This window comes from Pholcus phalangioides, unplaced genomic scaffold (assembly GCF_987345545.1).
Source record: "Pholcus phalangioides strain wild (caught in Gottingen) unplaced genomic scaffold, Ppha-v1.0 ptg000011l_1, whole genome shotgun sequence".
In the NCBI taxonomy this organism is placed as follows: domain Eukaryota; kingdom Metazoa; phylum Arthropoda; class Arachnida; order Araneae; family Pholcidae; genus Pholcus; species Pholcus phalangioides.
Genome location: NW_028301604.1, coordinates 10,561,074 through 10,577,966, shown reverse-complemented (window position 1 = coordinate 10,577,966; position 16,893 = coordinate 10,561,074). Strand labels below are relative to the sequence as shown.

The window sequence follows — 16,893 nt, the reverse complement described above, 5'->3', positions numbered from 1 at the left end:
TTGACCACAGGGTATCCGTATAAAAAGTTAACATTTCTATTTTAATAACTATACAACCCCTTGCAACATGACTGACATATCTGAGTACTTACTACACGCTATTTGAATACTTTTTCTAATTGAAAGTATGGCTCTAGGATCGACGGTTCACCAGTAAAATGCCATACGCCCTGTTACCTATATGCACCCTGTATTATAATTTTAGTATTGATGTTTTTTCTAAACTGCCTTCGATGTTTTAACTATAAAAAAGTTTATAACACGCAGACAGACTGTAGAAATCAAATCTTTGGAAGAAAAATAATTTCATCGGTTTTATGAGTAAAAATAAAATAGCAGTACTATGGAACGACAATTTTAAAGCACCGAAAGTTTTATAGAAAAGAAACTCCAGGACAGTGACTCTATCAGGACTGGGAAAAAAATGAAAAATCCAATTATGTTTAGCGTTATTAGTTCGCAGAACATTGCACCTTTGGAGACTCATCAGAGTGAAATCAGTACCCGTGAGAAGATTGGCGTCGATAAAAATAAGAGTGTCCTACATCTTCAGACATTTCGTCCAACCCTTAAGCTAATTTTATAGTTTCTGCAGCTGTTCGTGTGTAAGTTATGTTCCTCCAGCGGTTTTTTTTTTTAATAATATCTGTCGTAGATATAGGTAGGGCTAAATGTTAAGCAGGGATTGGGATTTATGTTTCGTGACGCGGTGAGCACCGTAAGAACGAAATGTAGTTCGTGACTTTTTTTAAGAATGACTGAAAATGGCGACTGAATTTCCGTTCTTGAGGTGCCCCGTTGATGACAAGTTACTCCGTTTCGGTCACACGCATATAGTTGGCGTGATATAAGGAATCTTGGAATTTTGTATGCGTCATATCAGGAGGCACGTCGCCAAGACAAAAGGGATAAATCACGCTTTGTTCTTCCTGTTCTCCTTTCGATATATCCATTACTTTTTTTTTATGCTTTTCTTCACGGTATGCAAACTTTGGAGGAACTTCAGAGTTCTTAGAGGTCTTCATTCGTCCGGTGGACGAGTTTAGTAGGAGCATAGGTTCTCTTGTTCCATAACCGTATTCTTACTTAGGCTAGATCGTGGGAATGTCCATCCTGGACAAGCCATAATTATACTTAGATGAAGTTTGTGTGGAATAAAGTTTACGTGGATTCATCTTCCGCTTCCATCATTAATCTAGGAAGGTGAGTCAATTTTAGGAGCAAACTTTCCATCAAACGCACACAATACTTCATAAATCTCGATAAGAGTTCACAAAAAACAAATTTCTTGCAGAAAGTTGAACATTATATCGAATAATGTTCAAATTTTATAAGTTCATTTCACTTATTTTCATTTTTTGCAAAAAAAAATTAAGAAGTTTAGTAAAATTCCGCAGCTCTCTCTTAATAAACGGACATCTTTTTTTTAAACTTTAAATTTAATTCATTTTTCATTTTAGGTTCCTCAACTTTTTTTCTTGTTTGTTAAACTACTCCTTTGAAAAACAGAACATTTTGTTACATCAAACTAGAATAACAATTTAAAAAAAACGCAACGTACTATTATAAGTCATTACAGGAGATGGATGCTACAAGTTTCGGCACTCGGTCAAATGGTCAAACTGACTGCTTCAGTTTCTCTTCAGATTTGTTAACATATCTACTTTTTATTTTACATTATTTCCATCTGAAATAATGTAAAACCTTAAAGTTTTTAAACTTCATTTTGAACAAGATTATTGGCAATCACGTAAAATGTCTTTTGTTGTTCTGTACTAACATTTTTCGCTTACGTTGTGTCATCAGTTCAATTTTTCAATACCGTAAACTGTGGTGGCTTTGGGACTGAGGGTGCTACTTTGGGACAGCGGATTATATTTTCGGCTTTCAAATTTCCAACCAATGCCGTGCGTTTAATCGGTTCGCCTCTACCAACAAAACGCCTAACATACGATATATGGCTACGATAATCGCTGTCCCAAAAGTTGCACCATCAGTCGCAAAGTTACCCCAATTTACGGTAGTGAGTGTGAATTTTTTTGAGGACTAAAGCTCATTTAGCATGAAATTATTTTTCTGGAAATCTCCTAATAATCTGAGATTAAAGAGTTATCACCAGTATCAATAACTATATACTGTATTTATTGATAATGTGACTTACGATACTACTGAGAAATACTACACAAGATCAACTTATATAACCCTTATTCAGAGTAGGACCAGATTATTAATTGAATATTACACGGATAAATTAATCGGAAACTAGCAATTATTTCCAATGCCTTTTCAAACGTGTTCATATTGAGACTAAAATACAGTTTTTACAGCTATTTCTATTTCATACCGAAAATACTAAAATAGTGGCATAGTAAAAGTCGCTGTGACGATAGAACATATTCATTAATTTCTCCCAATGCTATGAAAATTATGTTTAACAATTAAAAAAGGGATAATAATCAATAATTTAATCTCTCTGTCTTCAATAAATTGAAGAAAATGGTTGAATATATGCCATAAATAGGATAGCTTTTGGTAAGCTCACAAAAATAACAATTAAAATTCTATTCAATTGATATCGATTATTTTTAAATTAAAATAATTAATTTTCAGTCGAGGGAGGACCATTGCTTAGAGATGTCAGTAGGTATAAAAGTATTATGTGTAGTAATGTTGTTTTGGTTATTTCAAAGATTTTACGATCAAAAACAAACTAAGCTGAAAAGTCGTTTAATACAAATTAATTTTCTGCTCACGAGAGAAAAGTTTATGCATTTTTCGTCTCATTACGTACGTAGAACAATGTATACTGAGTCCATTTTTTCTTATCCAATGTCTGCCCAGATCACAGTCTGACATTAACGACAAGGTGAGTCCCATTCAAGTCATACTAGTAGTCCCTTGAGTCAGTTTTACCATTTTAGTGTTTCATTCTAACATATAATACATTAGAATTCACCGTTGTTGGAATAATGATTTAGTTTTCCTGGCAAAATGACAGATTTGCGCCTCCCTACCTTCAGGCACTTTTAAACCTTTTATGGTACATTTGGGGAAAACTACTTTTTTTTTCTTTTTTTTTCTTTTCGGAATTATGCTTTCTGCATTTATTTCGGAAAATAATGCAGGTTGACTTTTACTGCGCATTTGTCAGCTAATTGTATGAACTAATGTTGCACAATCAATGTTGGAATAAAATTGTGAAATAATTGTATGAAGTACGGTGTTTTGGATTCTATTTTGATAACATGGTCAAGTTTTCCAAGGAATAAAATAAACTGTAAATATGGATAGACCATGCTTGTGGAGAGCAAAATTGCAAATGTCGTTGTAAAAGTGGATGAAAATAATTATGTTAGATATTTTGAAAATTCGTGGTGTGACAGTGACTGGTAAAACAGGTAATATCTGCATACACTGAAGTGACAGAAAAACTGGTATACACTTTAAGCAGAAATCACTAAACCCCCCAAAAATGGCATCTTTTTATAATGAAGTAGGCTTTCTTCCGATTTTCAGCCAGTGTAAAGTAAGAGGTTATAAGCAAAAGTATGTAGTTGTGAAATCAACTTCACAAAATATCTGAGCTGTAAATGCTAAAATAAGAGGCCTTCGGGGAGGCGAGATATCTCGTCAACGCCGCTTAAAGGCTTAATAATTAGCCTCGACTGCCCCCTTTACTAGGCAAAAAGAACTACTATTGGGCACACAACCTGGACTCCATAAACTTGCGGAAAAGTAGTTTGCAGACAATTACACTCACTTACATCCCTCAGAGCAGTATTTCCCAAAGTGAATTTCCTACAGCTATACGCGATCCTATGGATTGCTAAGTGGAGGAGCAGCGCGTTGAGAACTTTTTTTTTCATTTTGACGGGAGAAGGTAGAAAATAAGTTTGGAAGACTGTACCAATGTTATCGACACTTCTGCTGTATTGAGAAGTGTTGGGTTTCTCTGTTTTACAGTGCGTTGCTTGGTTCCCCAAATGTGTTTGATAGAGTTGAGATCCCGTTGACTTACGGAGAGCCGAATCATGAACCCAAACTAAAATGAGTGTACTTTCAGCCATGAGTAAGTGACTCAAGACCAGGGGTCCTTTCTTTCTTTCAAACCGAGCACAATTCAGGTCTATCGCCACGGGCAATTTACTACCTAGTGAGTTGTGCCGGAAATGTAAGTGTGTGTACAGGCCCGTCATCTAGGGGGGCTTTTGAAAATACACTAAAAATGATATACATATATATATATATACAAACATTGAGTACATGTGTTTTGCCCCCCCCCCCCTGGAAAAAGTTGAAATGACGGCCCTGTGTGTGTACCTAACAGACTGAGTGCGTATCTAGTGTTGTGTCTGATTTTTCTCAGTGCTGCCATGTATATTTCAGAAGTGAAATGCAATTATTGAATATTTGTACTGTTTGTTGGCCTGTTGCTCTCTGTGGCGAAACGTTTTAACGGGAAGCCAATCCCCCCCTTCAAAAAGTCTCACCACAGAGAGCAACAGACCTACAAAAAGAAAGAAAATACCAGGGCTCCTTAATTACCCATCCATTGACCTCTTAGGAGTCTTTGAGAGGTCTTCGTGTGCTTGGGTAAAAAAATGCTAACTTATATTTTTTACATTGCTATATGCTAGATATTATTCTGTTAAGGGACCCGCGGCATTTTCATTTTAGTGACACATGGTGTTTTTGGCTTTCATCTCATCGTCACGAAGCACAAATATCAAGTTCCCGTACTCTAGACTCTTTTTTTGGTGGCACACGTGTCTTGTAAGAGGTTGCGTCCATTAAAATGAATGCATGATATGAAGAGGTGTAACTGACCAGAAAAGGAAAGTTTGTCCATAGTTTAATCCATCACGGATGTACCAATCATCCCTTAGAAAGAGCCTACATCTCTTTGGCCAGCACGTGTCTGAAACCAGGCGAGTCGCTAAGCTATGCTTCATGCATTCACCAGGGATACTAAGGTTGAACGTTGGCTTTCGAAACCCATATAATGAAGGGAACATTTCCTCAACGCTGATGGTTGTTGGTGCCCCATATCAAAATTCTGTGTTTTTTGCGCCATATATGCCAGACTATGCAAAGTAACTATTCTTGCGAGTCGACACTGGTATAGTTCCTTTAGAGTATCAGAGTTACTCAGTATGTTACCCATATCAGTATGGGTAACATACTGTTGTCAAAATGGTAAATATTTCACTGGAGTTTTTTCATTCACGATGCATTTTTGAAATATTCATACGCCATCAAAAATAACCATCAAAAGTTACCTCTATCGCGGAAATCTCTGTATATATCACTACATCCATCTAATGTATCACTTCTCTCTCAGGAGTAGCTCGACAAACTTCTACAAATATCCATCACATTTTATACTCTCTGGCCGAAGCAATCACTGACAGACGTAGGTGACATTGCTATGTAGTTTGCACGGGATTGTCTCTATCAGTTTTCTTGGCACTTGTGTAGTATTTAGACTTATGCAAACATTACCCCTGCAAGATTTCTTTCGCACATACTGGCTATATATACAACGAAAACAATAACCAGGTGATTTTTTTTTCCGATTGTTTCTGTGTTTTTCTCAGTGGCTACTTCAGAATTTTCATTGCAATTTACGACGGGGAAAAAATAACATTAGAAGTTATAAAAAAATTTTAAAGAAAATTATCAGGGTGTGGTATTTGATAGCAACTGCTGACTTGCGTTCGAAAAAACAGGATATCTTGTTCGGACCCGCTACATACAGTCGGACCTGCTTATAACGAGCTCGATTTTCACGAGAGTCTGGATTTAACGAGTAAATTAATGCATTTGGTTTGGTACAATGTTAATTGTACGGCAATTCTGTCACTTTTAGTGAGCAGTTTTTTACGCCAGCTGGAATTTATCGAGCAATTTGAAAGCGAATTTTGAAAAATAAATATTTACACAAACGAGAAAGAACGAAAAATAAATGCTAGGAGAAACACTAAACTATTTGAGTCTCTTTTGCCTCTCTTCTCATAATATGGAGATAATTCAATTGATGAAGGATAAACTTCAATCAAATATAATTCAAAAAAATGTCCATGATCCCATAGGTTTGTTGTCAAAGTGCAGGAACAGCAACACTTCGCGTAAAAGGGAAGGATGAGATGGAACATATGAAGATAAGGAACAGCCCACACACACAAACAATAAGAATTCTAAAAAATGATATATAATTCAGCTCTAGCTTTACTTTTAACATAGACTCCACGTGTGAGGATCGTTAGCGGAATTTTTCCTTTCCTGTTTGTTGTATTCTTTATTTTTGGAGAAAAAAAATGTCCAAAAGCAAAGTTTTAACTGTCGGAGAAAAAAATATAAATAATAAAGTATTGCGCTAGAAAAAGGTGAGAAAATATTTATACACTTTAAATATCGATATAATCTTATAATTTTTCATATACTCGTTATAAGCACTTAATTTCCAAAATTTGATTTTTTTTTTTTTTCACTTGAATACGGATTTAGCGAGCAATCGGATCCAGTGCATTTTTACTGGAAACGAGCTCCTCTTTATAAGCGGGTTCGACTGCATTTAGAGTTGATACGTCATCAGAATAAATTTAAAACTTTTTTTTAGAACAAAACATTTCGCCTTTTTCATTAGAGCAAAAGGCAGCAAAATACTTTTCTCTTATTCATTTCTGAAATCTTCGATTGGTAATTGGAAACGGAAATGTGAAAGTCAAACTATCATTGCTCAATTTTTCTCTCTTTTTACTAATATTTTTTTTCATATTTTACTTTAATTTTAGAATCTATAACATAAGTTATATTTTTTTTTCGGAACCTCTTTGTGAAACACCCTGTTTGCCTGTTGCACTTAACGCTGATATTTTGATTAAAAAAAATTTTTAAGCGAGAAATAATTTTACTGATGCGTTTTCTTTATATAATATTATTCGTATAATTTTTTCCCCCGTGTTTTCTAAATCCCACATGATTACATCACGATTATTGATAAATCTTTTTTCATCATTTTCAAGGCCGTCCAGCACTAATGTGTTCTCAAATGAAATTGCATCAATTATAAAAATTGAATTCAACAAAACAAAGTGTAGAATATGAGGCATCAATCTATAAGTTACACCCTCGGCCTGATGTAACTTTTTATTTCTCCTGTTATTCATTGGCAACGTTTTTCCTTGGCGAAGATTCTGTATTCATTTACTTTGTAGGTTGTTAGATTGTTGTGAAACCAACCACAGCTGCTTATAGTTATGTTCTGTATTTTTTCGTTGATTTTTTCCCCTACCACCATCTGGGAATACTTTTAGCCGTCTGTCAAAATAATGAAATTGTTTGATACTTAAACAGAAACACGACAAGGTTTTTTTTTGTGTAATCAAGCAAAGAGATTTCGAAACTAATTTCTATAATTTAGTTCCGACTAATGGAATATGCTTTTCTCTTATTATTTAATTTCTCAGAAGCTATCACTAATGGTGTGATACTATCACACTTCAATGGTGTGTATGGGAATTTTTTCACCAAGCAAACAAACTCTGAAGTTATGATACAATATTCATATATACTAATGCATTATAATAATTTATGTAAACTTCTCTTCTGATCATTTTACCAGATTATTACTCACAGCATATGTATATTTATATAATGCTGCACGCTTTTTTAAATTATAGAAAAACTTTAAGCCGTTAACACCCAGCGTCTAATACAGGGTGCAGAGCTGATCATTTGATTAATTTGTCGCACCACGGTCATTTTCTGCACACGAATGCTAATTAGACCGGGACCTACAATTCATTGCCGATTCAGAATTTCTAGAAATATGAAATTTGTGTACGACAAATCATTGACCGTTATATTCTAAAAAAGTGCTGCTTCTCTCCGGCAGAGCGGAAATGATACAGAAGTGAGAACTTGTACTTGTTATACGCGCGTGTTTCTAGGTTTCGCTTTTCTGACACTTGAGTTGGATTGCCATCATAAGTTCCATAGTATTCATCATTTTTGTCGCACCACGGTCATTTTCTGCACACGAGGGCCAATTAGACCGGGACCTACAATTTATAGCCGATTCCGAACGGCAGGCTTGTTTTTATACTCATCGAGAGGTTGGTGCGCTAACCCCTCGATGTGGGACTCCCATTTTTTTCTGCGGTCATATTGCCGTTTCTGTTGTACCCCTGTGTCAGGAAAGTTTTCTGACAAGGACGAACTGGGTATTGAACTCGCGACACCTGTAAACATCCTTTGGTACTTTAGGCGAGTATCTTATCGACCTGGGCTACCGCGCCCCTAGGGCTAACAGCACGCACCGCATTTTACTGATGAACCGTTGATCCTGCAGGCATACTTCCAGTAAGGAAAGGTATTCAAATAACGTGCAAAACTCAAATAGGTCATTCCTATTGCAAACGGTTGTGTAGTTATTATAATAAAAAGAATTTACTTTTTTATACTGTCACCTTGTGCTCAAGAACCCAATTATAAAATTGTTGCCTTATTTCTTCTGGTGACAACAAAAAAATTTCATTTTTCTAAGTGCAATATTCACTAATGTATTTGAATTCAAATACGGAGAAAAGTTGGGAAAAACATCATAAAAATGAGGGTAAAAATCTTTTTCCGTTATATATAGTTTTTGCTGCCTTTTTTTTTTAAACTTTTTCTGTATTTTGCGAATTCAAATATCTCAGTGAATATTAGAAACGTGGAATTTTTTTATTGGCATGAAGAGAGACAAGGCAACAATTTTCTAACTGGGTTTTTAAGTACAGTGCAAAGAGAATTGTTGGTAGGCCATAGTCCACAGAATCATCCAAGAAATATGTAATTTTAATAGTATGAGAGACTGCACAGAAAAGGGTTATCTATTGCCCTCACAGTGAAGTCGGACACTTAGGTCAAGCTTTTTAAAAAGGCCTCCTCTTCAAAATGAATTTATAGTTTAGGAAGAAAAGGCTATAGAGCCCTGTCAGCCCCCCTTCCTTTTGTAGGCTACGAAGAATATCCCATTTAGAAGTATACAAAGAAGATGATTTTTTTCTGTGAAAAGGAAAGCCCCTCTGTTCTAAAGTAATGTTACAAAGCATCAGCCATATGTTTCACAAAATTCCAGTAAATGTTACTTTTTCATATCCATCTGTATAAAGATTTCTATCAAAGTTCTTTCAAGAATTAGTTCGAGTGTGATTTTGACTTTTTAAAACAACCATATTCTAGTTTTCGGCAATTTATGGTTTAAGTTGACCAGAAATACCGATAATACTAATAGAAAAATAATTTTAAGCTGATAACGGCAAAAACCGTTAATTTTGCCGTTTTCAACTTTTGGACTACACATCCGCCCAGCATCCTATTTATAGGACATATTACATATCTCTGATTCAACACATCAGAATGAGACAAAACTTCAGAAATGTTCATTCCTACACATTTCAAATGTATCCTGAAAAAATCTTGGCAAAATTCAGAATTTAAAATAATACGGGCGTGAACGGGTTTAGAGAGTAATTAAGTTCATTAATGAAAAACTAAAATCTCATGAAAGTAATACACTCTAAAATCTAAAGTACCCAAGGGTCATATTTCCAAAAACCGTCTTTTAATTAATTTTCATTTGGTTTCATTACACCAAGCCTTCAATACTGGACTGGATATAAGTTTGCACAGTCATTTACAATAAAAATTAATGCCAATAGTTCATTCGCTTCGTTGCGAAATCGATACATTTTCTATTGACAGTTAATTTTTAACGTAATTTCGAACTTGTCTAAAGCGTCTGCCGTCGGAACAACTAAGGTGAGTTCCTCGACATTTTTATATTTTAAGCTCATCTATCAGATTCTGTTACAATGTTTGCGATAAATTTTGAAATGAAATAGTACCGTGTAATGATGTTGGGAAAAGAATATAGTGGTGTCATTCAACAATAGTGATCCAAACAGCGTGATAAATTTGAAGTATACATTTTTAGGATCACAAGTCTGAAACTTGTTTCTTCCTACCAGGCTATAATCTCATCCGAATTATTTTGATCTCAGGTCATGCATGGAGCATGTATCATGATCATTTGCGTTCAAACAAGAAAAAAGCTATCTTTTAGATTTTATTTAATTAGTCTTTTATTTAACGTTATTGAATGCTTATCACTGAAGGGTTTGCAACTTCTAGTAGCGTCACCATTAACCGATATTTAATCTCTTTTAAAAGCTTTATCTCTTCGGTCACAGACTTAACCTGTGGTAGTTTCATTTCAATGGCACACGCAATTTTTTTAGCAAATAAGCTCAAAATATAAAATGCCTTTATTTCAAAAATCTAAGAAACTAATGTTACTTTTGAGAGCAACACTGCCAAATAAAGGGTTAAATAACTCACACCTAATTTGTTATTCAAGTTAGGGCGGACCTTTTCTGAATTTTTTTTTAGTTATACAAATTTACCTTACGCTAAGCTTATTGTACTCAGTTTATTACTACGAATTCTGTGAAATCTAATCACGTTAATCGAGAGAGAGAATTCATATTTATTAAGTAATTCACAAGGTAAAAATATAACATAAAAGTCAGATATTTGTAAGAAATTTTGCCCATGTGTGTATTTGCACCCATGTGTGCGTGTTCTTTTACTTCCTTTCGAATATATTTTAAGACACTTCCCGTAAAGTAAAAACCACACCCGTTTTCGGAAGCGTTAGATTAATCAGTTTGCAGAAAGATTTCGGTTAACTCAGAAAGTTAAAAAAGAGAGGGAAGATGCGGAAACGGTCAGTTGTATACGTCACGTTATCCCTTAAGTTATTTGTGTCACGTATTAGTGGAGTAGAATGTGCTTCATTTCAGAGCCTTCACTCGCATTGTTTAATGCTGATGCACGCGAGCTTGCCTTCCCTGTACTCCAATTCCTATTTCCCCAACAGTTGCTGTCTTTTCTTTTGTCATAAAAAGTGAGAAAACTAGTGAAAAGAAATAAAAGCATCGAAAATATAAAAAAAAATGAAATAAAACACGTGCGTAACTTCAGACATCTCAACAGATATGATAGTTCTGCGATCTCACGGAATGCTTTCACTACCAAATGAAAGAGGATCGTAAATGAAATGTTTTCGTGGACACCGACTCTTGAACGCGTAAGGGTGTTGTTGGGTATATTGTGTCAGTGATAATGCCTAGCTTTCTCTGTCGCTCCGCGCGAGCACACCCTCAGCTACAACATAAGCATCTCCCTGACAACCTAACTATGGGGCCTCTCCAATCGATAGTAGCTTGAGTCCCGGCGGCTCAATACCATCGTCCTCCAAAGCCACCACCATCGTAATTGCTTTTATTCAAGGAAACCATATGGGTGGAACATTTTGATCATCCACAACTAGGTCAGCGGTAACTGTGTAGTGCGATCATACACACGCTCACTCGCTCGCTTACTCTCAGTACGTTCATATGAGAATGACTTCCACAGCATTTTATATTTTGCTGCTACGCAACCGACGGTGTTTTAATGAGACGATGGCGTGCTCTGACAACTCGTTCCAGAGCTTCCTACATTTGCTCGGACCACGAGGAAATGCTCCCTGACGCTCGACAGCACGCGAAAACTTGAATCGAAACAACGTATTCCAAATTTTCGCTCTGAAGAAATCAACTCGAACGGGCGGTGTTAAATAAAATTGTCTTACAATGTAGAATAGTTTCAATGGCCCCCACCATTACCGAAAACAAAATAATTATACGGCGTATAACCCAGATATGATCGTTAACTGTCAATAATAAATACAAGTGTCCCTTGTTTTTAGGTATACCGAAATAATATTTTCGTCAAAAAAAAGACAAAAAGCTTTTTCTCCTATTCCAAAACTTGTAGGGAAGCAACAAAGATTGTCCTAGAAAATATCAACAATTTTGCTGTCCATTAAAGTGACTCCAATGCAACAATGATTTCATGATTTTTACATTCTTCCCAAAATTATTTCATCCCACTATGCTTCCTATTTAGGAAACGTAAACCTAAATCACTGTAAATAATTAATCAATTAGATGTCAGGACAACTTCTTGGGAAATTTTATGTAGAAGGCTAATGAATTTCGAAAAAGTGAAACATTGAAAAAAAATTGATGGAAATTTTCATATCAGGGGTTTCTCTTCCCCCCCTCCCCCTTCTCTGTGTATTTCGGGTGACATTGGAGAAAAAAATAACTGTTTTAAGCCATATATGGCAAGAGAAATGTTTTAGGATGTTAAAATACTACATAATTATAACTGTTAAAACACAAACGATAGGTGGATGTGTACACTTCAAAGTCAAACTAACCATTCCAAGACAAATAATACGAAAGTTTTTTGTTCATATTTTTTACGGCAAAAAGCACTCAAAATTTATCCGAAAAACAGTATACATAAATAACTTGAAAGTTAACAGTATATAGCAATTAATGACAGTTTATATGAACAAAAATATTGGAAAAAGTTATGTATTTATATTATTAGTTCAATATATTGCTTGTTGAGTCACATTCAGAGATTTCCTGGACCATGGACGGAGCACCATTGCCATAGATGATTAAAGAACTTGCATATAATCAATCACCGAAATTTCAAATACTGTAATTATTTCAAGATTATTTTGTAGAAAAATAAAACAATCATAGAGAGACCAACATAATGAGCATAGTCACTGTGTTAATTTTTTTTATATTGACGGATAAATTTTAGTTGCATGCTCGGCTTTTCATTTTAATATTCTCTCGCATTATTATTGAAATATCCAGAGATGAAAAATTTGGGGAGGGGGGTTATATTAGGCAAATGTGTGGTACCTTGAATGCTATAACATGACAAAAAAATTAATTGTCAATATTTAAAAACTATAGGATGTTACAGTTCAGGGGACTTACTGTATTTATATATGTGATTTACATAGATTTGAATACTTTAAAAATGTCATTTATTGTTTGCCAACTTACTTTTCTATCATTGTTGAAAAATGCGCAGGAATAAGTCTCCTCCCCACATGGGTATTTCCCTCCAAAATGCAACTGTCAAAAATCGTTATTGTTTTTGGCTTGTCAAGAAATAGGAGACACGTGAACCTTTGAGCCATTCTGCGGGTAATTATAGGAACTTCATGAACAGCTCACAAGTAAAAATCAAATGTTTATAAATTGCTTAGAAGCATCAATGCCGAAACGAGCTCAAAATATACAATGCCTTTAGCGGATGGGGGGGGGGGCCGTTCAAGTATTACGTCAATACATTTTTATCCATTTTTGACGCCCTCCCCCTTCTGTCAGCAAAACTCTGACCCTTTCCTCCTCGTCAGCAAAATTTCGTCAGCTCTCCCCACCTCCTAATGCATATTGGTGGGATTAGAGACGTACGCGGGACCCCCCCCCCCCCCCAGACGATGAAAAAATTATTTTTTTAATGCAAAAAATGTTTTAAAAAAATCAAAATTTCGAAAAAAATACCTTTATATGTTATTATAATCAATTTCTATTAATTTCAATGCTCTTTGAAGCCTAAGAACTAGCATAGCGACCCACCCTCTAAACCAGTGGTTCTCAACCGGTGCTCCGCGGCCACTCGAGAATAATAAAATGAATCAATAAATTTGATAAACAAACAAAAAAAGAGGCCTAAAGGGTACCACCATATAAATAATGTATAAAAAGGGCTCCTCGAGTTAAACAGGGCTCTGGCAGAGAAATTATTCACTGAAAAAGGCTCCGCGAGTCAGAAAAGGTTGAGAACCGCTGCTCTAAACCATATATGGATTTACCCCCGTGGATCAAATGTGTCCGTGGGGGTTAACTGATGTGGCCTGCCCTCTCAAACCTTATTTTGTAAAAATGAACTAAGTGGTACATTTACAGATCGCTTTAATGACCCGTGGCACAATTTCAGAGCATTTAAGCAGCCCGTGGGGCGTATTTTCAGATCACTCAAGTAGGCACGGGGCACATTCACAGATCACTTGAGTGACCCGCGACACAGTTCCAAAACACTTAAGCGATCCGTGGCACATTTAGAGATCCCTTGAGTGACAAGTGGCACAGTTTTAGAGCACTTAAGCGGCCCCCAGTGCGGTTCTACATCACTCGAGTTACCCGCTGCACGTTCCCAGATTACTTGAGTGATCCGCGGCATAATTACGGATCACTCGAGTGATGCGTTGCGCAGTTCCAGAGCGCTAGAGCGGCCCGAACACATTTACATATCTCTTGGATTTGCGAAACATTTAGAAATCACTAAAGTGGCTCTATAGAGGACTTATCAATAGGGAGAATGTTAGTTCAGGTGCCCGCACACTAGAAAAAGGTTTTTCTCGTGTTTTTGAAGTACCGAGTAAGACACCATTAAGAATATTTCATATTTTTAGAAAGGGTGGTTGATGACGTAAGCATCTTCCAAACCCCCTTCCCCCCCCCCCGTCATCAAAAGTCAGCAAATCGGAAGCCCCCTTCCCCCACATCGATGCTGACGTAATACTTTACATGACCAATTACTTGAATATTATAAGGGAATAATAATAAATGAGAAAAACACTGCCACATACAGGGATAAAGTGAATTCTTCAGTCTTAGCGATTCCAATTTTGATTAGTAAATTTAAGTAATGAAAAAAACTTCAAGAAGAATCATTTAGTCGTATATTAATATACCATACACACAGTTGTCCAGCAAAGGCATTTACTTGTAGATAGTTGATGTTCTGTTTGTTCATTATCCTCTTGATCGAGTGGATAATCCATTCCATCCTCTTGATCGAGTGGATAATCCATTCCATCCTCTTGATCGAGTGGCGTGGTGGTAAGATCCTCCTCTATCCCCGTGAAGGTTGCTGTCACGTTCTTTGGTACGAATTATACAGGTAAGTTTTTTTTCCTAACGAACTTGAGGCGACCACCGATAGACAGCGCCTTCATTTCGATCTCATTAATGGCAGTAAATTGCGATATGGCCAGGTTTGGTGAAGTAGTCTTTTGATCTCATAGATTGCATTTGAATTTAAAAATTATAAAATAACATTTTTGATTTTTAAAAAAGAAAAAACAACTTCATTTAAACCTTTATTAAGGGGTCGTTCAAGTATTACGTAAGCAAATTTTTAGCCATTTTTGACCCCCTCCCCCCACTTGTCAGCAAAAGTCAGCAAAACGCTGACCCCCTCTCCCCCCCCCCGTCAGCAAAATTTCGTCATCAGCTCTGCCCCCTCTGAATCCAACTCATGTTTTCATAAAGGGTGGTTGATGACGTAAGCATTATCCAAACCCCCCCCCTTGTCATCAAAAGTCAGCAAATCGGAAACCCCCTCTCCCCCCCCCCCATTGATGATAACGTAATACTTGAACGGCCCCTAATGTAAAAATGTGAACACGGATATTTTTATATTGTATAAAGCAGTGGTTTTCAACCTTTGGAAGCCCGCGGCCCGGTTTCATTCATTTTTGTAAGTGGAAAGCCCGGTCAAACACATGATTAACGGAACATGAATGGGGGAAAAGGAAACGGCAGATCAGTCGCGGCCCGGTATGAATGATGTCACGGCCTAATACCGGGCCGCGGCCCGGCGATTGAGAAACACTGGTATAAAGGATTTCTTATTTCCATAAAAAAAAGGTTTTTTTCATCTCCGTGTTTAAAAAAAAAAATTTACATTGGAATATGGTGAAGTTTTAATGTTCTGGAAAAAAAAATTAATTAATCCGCGGCTACAGGGCTATCTTAACAGGATTACGGGGAACGCTTGCCGTCAAGTGCAATGTAAAGTTACCATGGAAATCCTATGCACTATATGACAAAACAACCTAGAGCGACCATTTCGATAATAAAGCAAATTAGATTGATTTAGATTTCTTAAATATTTTGAACTCAATTTCAAAAATTTATAAGGTTTAGTATTTGATATCAATCATTTTATATTTTTTTCCACAAAATTAGTTGTTATTAAAATATTGTTCATTGCTTTCTCCGAGGCAAATGAAGCACTAATACAATCGAATCCCGTTGTAACAAACTTCAAGGGACTGAAGCAATACCTTCGTTACAACGAAATTTCATTTTGAAGGAATTTCCGGTTTTACGAATTTTAACATTCGTTAAAAAAATTTCGAAAGCTTATACATCCAAAAGCACATGCAAATTCCAGTCTTTTCTTATATGAGTGGACTGGTAACTGGCAAATTTCGGGAATGAATGTCCTAAAACCACGCATGTTTCCTAGAAAATATCTTGAATGAATGTCCTGATTGAGAAAGTCTATATAGTCTTCTTTTCTATAGGATCCTATCACTGCTGTTTGAAATTCGAAATTTATTACACACACACACACATACAACATATAATAGATAATACACACAAAAACAAAAACACATACATACAATACAGACGCAATATACAAAAACATATATATTACCATTTATGTATTAGCCCAAGGGATTACATAATCCGTAGAGCTTGAATTTGTTTGAATTTGAAATTCCAACTTAAGTCCGATTTTTCAAAATGTTGAAAGAGTAGATGGAGATATGCCGTATTTTAACCTCTTTACGATCACGGGCGTAATATTACGTCCGAACTTCAATGGAATAAATTCAAACAAATTCTCTATGTTTTCATTCTCCTCTTTTAACCATCGCCATGCTTTATAGCAACCCTATTATCTATGGAAGATTTTTTTTTTCCCACACATATAATGTATCTTTCTATTATATGCATGTAAGAGCGAAAGAGAACACTAGGGTGAGGGTGAGAAGAGAACTCTTAAAAAAACTCTTTTCTACTTTTTCCTTTTATATTTTTTCTTTCCCCCTTCTTCGTTTTTCTAACGTGCGGTTAGGATAATGTTACCATATTCATCACCGATTCGCGAAATAGAGATAATCCATAT

The 16,893-nt window shown here is 35.9% G+C and overlaps 1 protein-coding gene across 1 annotated transcript in view; it reads left to right on the top strand.

The window, feature by feature from the left end:
- The first annotated feature begins 1,046 nt into the window (after nt 1–1,046).
- Nucleotides 1,047–16,893, top strand: part of LOC149080035 (testis-expressed protein 9-like) — a 48,241-nt gene continuing 32,394 nt past the window's right edge. The window contains exon 1 of the mRNA XM_089238979.1: nt 1,047–1,203. The gene's annotated coding sequence lies outside the window, so the exon portion shown is untranslated. The remainder of the gene's footprint in view (nt 1,204–16,893) is intronic.